The sequence below is a fragment of the Mastomys coucha genome, unplaced genomic scaffold, assembly GCF_008632895.1.
Source record: "Mastomys coucha isolate ucsf_1 unplaced genomic scaffold, UCSF_Mcou_1 pScaffold7, whole genome shotgun sequence".
Taxonomy (NCBI): Eukaryota; Metazoa; Chordata; class Mammalia; order Rodentia; family Muridae; genus Mastomys; species Mastomys coucha.
In genome coordinates this window covers 8,279,387-8,288,389 of record NW_022196913.1, presented here as the reverse complement: position 1 = coordinate 8,288,389, position 9,003 = coordinate 8,279,387, and positions in this window count along the sequence as shown.

The following is a 9,003-nucleotide window of genomic DNA, read 5'->3' as shown; positions in this document are numbered from 1 at the left end:
TTCTCTACTCCTTCATACAGAGACCACCTACTCTCGTCCAATTTTGCTTGATTTACTTTACATTTATGTAAGTATTTACACGTGGCTATTACTTGAAGTGAATTTCTATAATGCACTGTGATCACTTTGCCACAATTCACATCTCTGCTCCTTCCTGAAACCTGTGCTGTAACAGCTTAGGATTTCTCTCTCTACCGTGCTGAATCTTCCTCAACTTCTTCCACAGTCCAAAGCTTCACTGGTATCTCTCCCTTGTTGTCTCTTTTCCCCCCCTTGTCCTTTTAAATGTAACTTTCTTTTCAAAACTTAAGTGTGGTCAGGTAGGAAGGAACTGAGCGAATACTTTATCCCTGATTTTGCACCAAGATTTCATGTTGTTTGTTTGTTTTTATTCCCTTAGGTGACTCAGATTGGATGCCAATCTGAGTGTTCTCTACCTAAAGCTATAACACATTTTCCATTTTAAACCATACTTCACACACATGGCTCTGGGAATTTAGCTCTGCTCAAATGTCATGACAAAGGACAACCTGAAGAAAGAGGCATCCCTGGCCACCGTCACTTGGTGTGGTCCATCAAGGCCCTGTGAAGGAGGGTGAAGCTGCAGCTGGGCCTTTGGTGTGGGTTACCTTTGAGGTTGTTTATAAGACTGACAGGGCCTTCGGGGCAGGAAGGATAAAATGAGTAAAGTTTCTGGGACAGGAATACGCACATTGAGACACTGAGCATGTAGGGAGTAATGAGTCAACCAGCCCGACATGGATAACTGTGTGCTATATTTTGCAATCTTTTAGATGACCTATTTGTATCTTGTGCACATGTGCATACATGCACACACACACACACAGATACACACGCACACACCACATATACATACACAGACACATGCTCACACACATACACAGAGTGTCCTCTATTCCTAACTCAACTCTTGTTTCAGTATAGAACCCTGGAATAATTTCAGTGAAATATTTTCCCCTCCTCCTGTTCAAGTGGACTTCATGTTGGCCGCTTAGAGTTAGCTTCCTTCATGTCTTCTTATTCCTTGGATTCAGCCTTCTCCTTTAATAGATCGATAACCATGTCCCTCCAGGCATCTACTCCTGACCCCAAGATGGGAGAGGACAATGAAGAGGGAAGAGGTGACGGGAAAAATCTTCCTGGATTTGAACTGTTATAAGTGGGTTTACTTGGGTTATTTCTGGTCTGGTAGGTGACTAAGGCTGGTGTTCACTCACCATGAAGTCTTATATGGGTCCATTTGAAAATGGGGAATCTTCTAACATTCTTCTTGCTATGAAGAATGCATCTCTTTTGTGCTGACAGGTGGTTTATGAGTTCTTCCTCTTGCTAACTAAGATATGAGCACATCCTGGACAGTGCTCTCTCAATGGTCCACAAACTGTTAACAGGAAGTACCCATGTCCCCTTTGTCTGCAAGTGCTGAAGTAGTACCAGCTTTGTTAGAAGAGCTATGTTCTTGTTCTTCATTGGCTATGTCAAAGTGAAGGGGACTATTTCCAGCCCAATGACAGTCAGAAGCACAGATCTGTGTGAACACAAATTTTTAACTTTCTATGCAAAAAGTATAGTCACAGAGGTAGTTGCTGATGCTCTGGACGAAGAAGAGTGGAAGGGTTTTGTGGCCCAAATCAGTGGTTGGAACAACAAATGAGGTTTTTCCATGAAGCAAGGTATCTTGACCCAGAGCTGAGTGAACCTGCTGAGTAATGGGCATTCATTTTATAGACCAAGGGGAACTGGAGAGAGGAAGTGTAAGTTCATTCAGGATGTATTGTGGATGCTAATCTGACCGTTCTCAACTTGGTCAAATATACTTAGGAAAGAAGGATTTTTCTGGGACTGATGGTGGTTGAGGCTCAAAAGAGCTAGAAAAGCCAGGAAGCTTTTCAGTTTCTGTCTTAGTGTTTTCTATTGCTGGGACAAAACACCATGACCAAAAAAAAAAAAAAAAAAAAAAAAGCAAGTTAGAGAGAAAAGGGTTTATTTGGTTTATACTTCCAGAGGGTAGTCCATCATTGGAGGAAGTCAGGACTGGAACTCCAGCAGGATTCTGGAAGCAGGAGCTGATGCAGAGGCCATGGAAGAGTGCTGCTTACTGCCTTGCTACCTCCTGCTTTCTTATAGAACCCAAGACCACTAGCCCAGGGATGGCACCACCCACAATGCACTGAGCTCTCCCTCATTGATCACCAGTTGAGAAAATGCCTTACAGCTGGATCTCATGGAAGCGTCTCATCAACTGAGGATCCTTCCTCCATGATGACTCTAGTTTGTGTCATGTTGCCACATGAAACTGGCTAGCATAATACCTCTTCAAGGAAGATGATGTCCATCAGCATGTTGTCAGAAAGCCCTTAAACAAAGCATATAGTATGCACCTAGAAAAACAGGGAGGAGTCTGCAGAATGTGCTAAACTTTTGACCAAGAAAATAAAGGAAATCGGAAAAAAAATTATCCCTTCAAAAGAAATGTGTATTTCTCTTTTCCAATACCTTTGGCTAGGGTCCAGGGAACAGTCCTCATCTCTTTTGGGAAGATGGCATCTGGGTGTCAGAATAGTTAGGAAATGGATAGAGTGGAAGTGCTAAGAATTCTACCAAGCGCTCGCAGTGTCCCTGAGTCAGTTTCCCTAGATGTTTAACCAGCTATGATCTAAAGTTTGGAGAGCCCTTTAAAACTGTCTAGTCAATCACAGCTGTTGGTCATTGATGCATCTCAAAGCCTATATATCAACATTGAGTAGAACCTCATGCCAAGGAGCTCAGGTTCAAGTTTCCACTGTTAACTTCTTGTGTGATCTGAGGTTAATGGCTGTCACCTTCCACCACAACTTTTTTCCTTTTTATTTTCAAGTAAATATATTAATAAATGATTGCAGAGGTTTTGGTGAGAGGCAGAGGACACTGTCAGAACTATTTACAGTCTAAAATATGAAGCAGATATTAACACTAAACCATACAGAAAATATTTGTCATAAAAAGCAAGGGGAAATGAGGCTCTGTTTTCAGTAAAGTAGACCGGTTAAAAGTGTGTAGCTTATTATTTCTAAGGACCAACAGTCTTCATGTACTTGAGTGTCTGCAGGTGTGGGACCCAGTGGGGTCTCTGTGTGGCAGCAACAGGAGGCTGGGTATCTGGGCAGGGGTGTGAGGGAGGACATAGTTGGATGCAACTGAGAGGATTGAGGTTGGCCCCATATCTGGAGAGTGGTATCAGCAAGTACCTATGCATGGATAGAATTTCTCATTGACATTTTAGCTTCTTAGGATTTTGGTTCATATTGGAACCAGAGAACATTTAAGCTAGAAGGGACCTCGGATGTCTCTGTGTTGACCCTTTTACTTGGGGTGATGGAATAACTTGCTCAAGATTTCACAGAAAGGCTCAAGAACAAAGGACATTCCTTCCCACAGGCTGCCCACTCTGGGAGATGGATTCTCTTTCTCAACATCTGTGAACATTTTCATTTGGAACAAGTGAAACACACATGTTGCTTTTGGTCATAGCCAGAGTTCAGAGTGTCCTAGTTAGCCTTGACAGTCAACTCTACACAGCCTAGAATCATTTGAGATAAGCCTCAGCTAAGGAGTTGTCTAGATCAGATTGGCCTGTGGACATGTCTGTAGGGGATTGTCACATGAGTCAGGGAATAGAGAATAGACACTGGTCAAAAAGAACAGAAACAGAAACAGGAAGTGTGTGCATCTGGTAGGAAGTAGAGAGTCAGAGTGAAAATAACAAACAGACTTGTCCTAGTTAAGGTTTTACTGCTGTGAACAGACACCATGACCAAGGCAACTTTTATAAAGGATTTATACTTGATTGGGGCTGGCCTACAGGTTCAGGGGTTCAGTCCATTATCATATAAGTGGGAGCATGGCAGTGTCCAGGCAGGCATGGCATGGGAGGAACTGAGAGTTCTACATCTTGATCTGAAGGCTGCTAGGAAAAGATTGACTCTTCTGCACTGGACAGAACTTCAAAGTCCACCCTCATGCTGACACACTTCCTATAATAAGGCACACCTCCTAACAGTACCACTCTCTATGGGCCAAGTGTATTCAAACCACCACAAGGCTCCCCCTCAGTCCTCATGTATGTGTGTGTGGTGTGTGTGTGTGTGTGTGTGTGTGTGTGTGTGTGTGTGTGTGTGAGAGAGAGAGAGAGAGAGAGAGAGAGAGAGAGAGAGAGAGAGAGGCAGGCTCTGTGTGAGTACATGTGTATCTGTGTGTTATGCTTGCTGAGGCCAAATGTAGATGTCAGATGTCTCCCTGTTGCTGTTCACCACATTGTTTAAAACATGGTCTCTCACCGTATCTGGAGCTCACTGATGTGGCCAGAGTGGCTGACTGGAGAGTTCCAAGGGATCCACCTGTCTTTCTACCCCCAGCATTGGGACTACAGATGTGTGCCACAGTGTTCCGTTTTTTACATGGGCCCTAGGGATTCAAAATCAGGTTATCTACTTGCACAAGAAACTCTTTACTCCAGTCCTTAACTCTATACTTTCAATAAGTCACTTAGCAGTATGGACTTTTAAAAAATTATTGCATTTCAAAACTATTATTTAAAAGTGTGGGATGGAATAATGTAAAACATTCTTACTGCCGCCTAAGGCAGTAAGACCTACATTTCCTCTCATATTATAGAATATTCTAGCAGGTTCTTGGCTAAGTGTTGTCTTAGTCACTGTTCTATTGTTGTGAAGAGCCACCAAGATGGATGGCCATCCAAGGCAACTCCTATAAAAGAAAGCATTTAATTGGGGCTGGCTTACAGTTTCAGAGGTTTAGCTCATTATCATCATGGCAGGAAGCATGGCAGCACACAGGCAGACATGGTACTGGAGAAGTAGCTGAGAGAGAGGGGGGAAGGAGAGAGAGAGAGAGAGAGAGAGAGAGAGAGAGAGAGAGAGAGAGAGAGAGAGAGAGAGAGAGAAGGCGCTGTGCTTTTAAAACCTCAAAGCCCAATGCCTGTGACACACTTCCTTCAACAAAGCCACACCTACTCCAAAAAGACTACACTTCCTAACCTTTCTCAAGCAGTGCCATTCCCTGATGACTAAGCATTCAAATGTATGAGTCTGTGGGGGGCACTCTTATTTAAAGCACCACATGTATACTATCTTTCCCATGTGGCTTAGTCTTGTGTAAAGAGAGACTCTTTGACTTATGTAGAGTACTAGCTTGAAGATCCACTGTTCTGTTTTGTGTTGAAAAGTATTACGTAGTGAACACTGCTGGATACTCAAAGGAAAGTTGCTCCTTGATGAGTGTCACAAATGATCCTCCTAGAGGGAAAGGGGAAGTCACCTGGTCTTATCTGAGTTATCCAAAGAGGGCCAAACCTCTTACTGTGGACCAAGCACATGAAACTGTCCTTGTAAGCTCTGCTAGGTTCTCCATGTTAATGTTAGAAGACTTAACAACCCTTTTGGTTTAGTAGATACCATGTCTGCACACCATTTACCCATATTCAGGATTCATATTCTTAACATATCCTCATACAATAGTCACTAGACTACAGAATTGACACTAGTTATTAAACAATACAGGTAGACATACTGCGTGTACCCACTGAAAACCCAGACCCACCTGGTGATCTTCCCTTTGTCACAGATATGCCTGGCCTCCTCAAAAGAGGGGAGAACGGAGATTGGCTGGGTAGACCCAGGGGATGCCCAAAGCCATCTGTGGGAATGCAAATACCATGGCATAATTAACCCCAGCCGTACTAGGCTCAGAGGTCACCTTAGAAAGAGCATTGGCTAGTCTTGTCCCTAGACGGTCTCATTCCAATAGCTCATTACCTCATTGACATTTTTGGTGTCTTGATACAAGACAGGGCCTCTCCCCATCCTGTTAAACATTTGCAGCAAAATGGTACAGAACATTAACAAGAATCTTGGCCAAGTTTCCTACAAATGTCACAGAATAACAGCTGGTTACCCTGGAGCTGGAAGTGTTTGGTAACATTGCTTCTTTGTACATTCCCTTCCTGATATCTAAAAGGAAAGTCAGGTGATTAAACCCATCTCTGGACACAGATTAAGGCATCCATGAGGCCAGACCCACACATGCGAATGAAGAAACACATTGATGTCTTTTCTTGGAGGTCCTCCAGGCCCACAAAGCCCCCTGACTTGTCTGGTCATCTGGGATCACTTCTTTTGATTCCAAGTAGTGCAATGGAGAAAGTCCCTGGCAACCCTCTTGTCAAACTTGTGGAGTAAATGTCAATAATAAGTGCTCTGAACCTTGAACCTGTTTAACTCTAAGAACATTGAAAGGGATTAACCAACACAGGGAAGGTATTGAAACCTGACAAAAGTATTAAAGTGGGCTGGTGAGATGGCTCAGAGGTTAAGAACACTGACTGCTCTTCCAAAGGTCCTGAGTTCAAATCGCAGCAACCACATGGTGGCTCACAACCACCCATAATGAGATCTGATGCCCTCTTTGGATGCATCTGAAGACAGCTACAGTGTACTTATATATAACAATAAATAAATCTTTAAAGAAAGAAAAAGAAAAGAAAACATTAAAAAAAAAGTATTAAAGTTATGAAATGACTAAGCCTCTGACCTTGGTTGGATGTGGGCTGACAGAGAGAAACAGAATGGCCCAGAAATGGATGGAGTGAAGAGACCCGCCCAGCTAGCTTCTCACTGCATGGTTAAAGGGATGGTGGTGTTCTGGAGTAGTCATAGTAGGGGGTGGGGTGAGTTCCCACCTACACACAGGGCACAGGGCAGTGTAAACGAGTCCGGGCTTGCTTCCACAGACTTTTCTTTTGATACAAAATATAATCATAATAAATATTTTTAAAAATGTTGACAAAAGAATGTCTCTTTGAGAGTTTATCTTAAAAACACACGTGTAGCCAGGCCTGGTTATTTCTTCATTGCTATATTACTGTAGGTGGGGTAAATTTATTAACTTTAAAAGTTACTCATTTTTTAGCATCTGGAAATGTTACTGAGGTTTTTCATGCATCTGGGGATAGCGAAGAGGGGGTCGATGTGTGTAGAGGCTGGAGGTCAACCTTGGATGTTGTTTCTCCAGCCCTATCCAGCTAATATTTTTGAGAGAGAATCTCTTACTGACCTGGGGTTTGCTGGACAGTCAATCTAGCCAAATCTGTGAGCTCCTGGTTCAACAAAAGACTATCAAATAAAATGAAATAATCAAACAAAATAGAGAATAATTGGAGAAGGCCCCTCACATCAGCGGCTAGCCTCTATACACATGCTCACGTATATGTGCATACACTTATACACATGTGTATACACATACATGAACAGACATACACAAACACAAAACCCATTTGTTGAATTTATGCTTTCTCCTTTTACCAGGAAACTATTAGTTTTATCTAGGTTTTGAAATATTCTGACATGAAACCATATGTGTTTATACTTGATATATTCCTTTTTGGTTTTGTAATTAAAACCAGTTATTTTCATAAAACTAGGTAAGAATTTTTTTTTACTTAAGTTTTTTACTGATGAAGTCTATTGATTGATGATGTATACTTTCTCAATATATTTCTGCCATTTGTCTTTAAAATTTTCTGCTTTCCACTTTATATGTTTTCTATGCTAAGGAATTTTGTGATTTCTTGTATGGTTTGTTCATTTAAAGATATTTTTAATATAGAAAATTTCCTATTTATAGAAGATATGAACCTAAGCATAAACTGCCCACCCCAAACAGCTCTGCTAATGTGTCTGCTAGATATTTAATTTTCTATTCTCCAAATTTTCCTTCTTTCCTTCTTTTGAGATAAGATTTTTCTTTTTGTTTGTTTTTTGTTTTTCAGACAAGTTCTCTCTATGTTGTGGCTGTCCTGGTACTTGTAATCTATACCAGACTGGCCTTGAACTCATAGAAATCTACCTGCATCTACCTTTCAAGAATTGGGATTAAAGATGTGCACCACCATGCCCAGCTTATTTCTTCCTCCTTCCCTTCCTCCTTCCATCCCTTCCTTCCCTTCCTCCTTTTCTCCCTCCTTCCCTCCCTACTTCAATCCCTTCCTTCCCTCCCTCCTTCCACCCCTTCCTTTCCTCCCTCCCTCCTTCCCTCCACTATTCCTTCCTTCCCTCCCTCCATTCTTCCTCCCTCCCTCCCTCTCTCTCTTCCATCCTTCCTTCCTTCCTCCCTCCCTCTCTCCCTCCCTTCCTCCCTCCCTCCCTCCCTCCCTCTCTCCCTTCCTTCCTGTGTGTAAGTGTGTACATATGCACACACATACTGTGGGATTCAGAAGAAGGCATTGGGTCCCCCACAGCTAGAGTTATAGGTGGTGGCCAGCTGCCCAGTATATGTGCTGAGAACCAAACTCCACTCCTCTGAAAGAGCAGCAAGCATTCTTAGCCACTGAGCTATCATCTCTCCAGCCTCCACTTCTTCATTTTGAATGTTGAAGATGTAGGGTCCCCTAGGAGATATACCTCAGAGCACATCTGTGAGGGCATTTCCTCAGGAGGATTACCTGGAACCCAGCCCTTCCTGCTTGCATCTATGTTAGGATTCTCCCACTGGGATGTCCCACAAAACTCTAGGATTTCTCCAGTTTGTGGCTCCACATTCTTCACATTCCTCAGTGCCAAAGTCTCAAGCCACATGGTCAGATCATCATGGCCCACTTCCCGGAGCCAGTTGTTTGTATTCATTCCTTTTCTTGTTGCTGTCACAAAAACTTAAAAAATCAATATAAAGAAGTAAAGGTTTATTTGTCTCACTTCTGAGGGGTGCCTTAGGCACTGTTCTATTGCTGTGAAGAGACACCATTACTAAGGTAAGGTATAAAAGAAAGTAGTTCACTGGGGGCTTGCTTACAGTTTCAGAGGTTAAATCATTATGATGGGGAACATGGGAACAGGCAGGCGGGCATGGCCTTGGAGCAGAAGCTGAGAGTTTATGCCTGAACCACAAGCTGGAGGCAGAGAGAAAGAGAGATGGCGGGGGGGGGGGGGG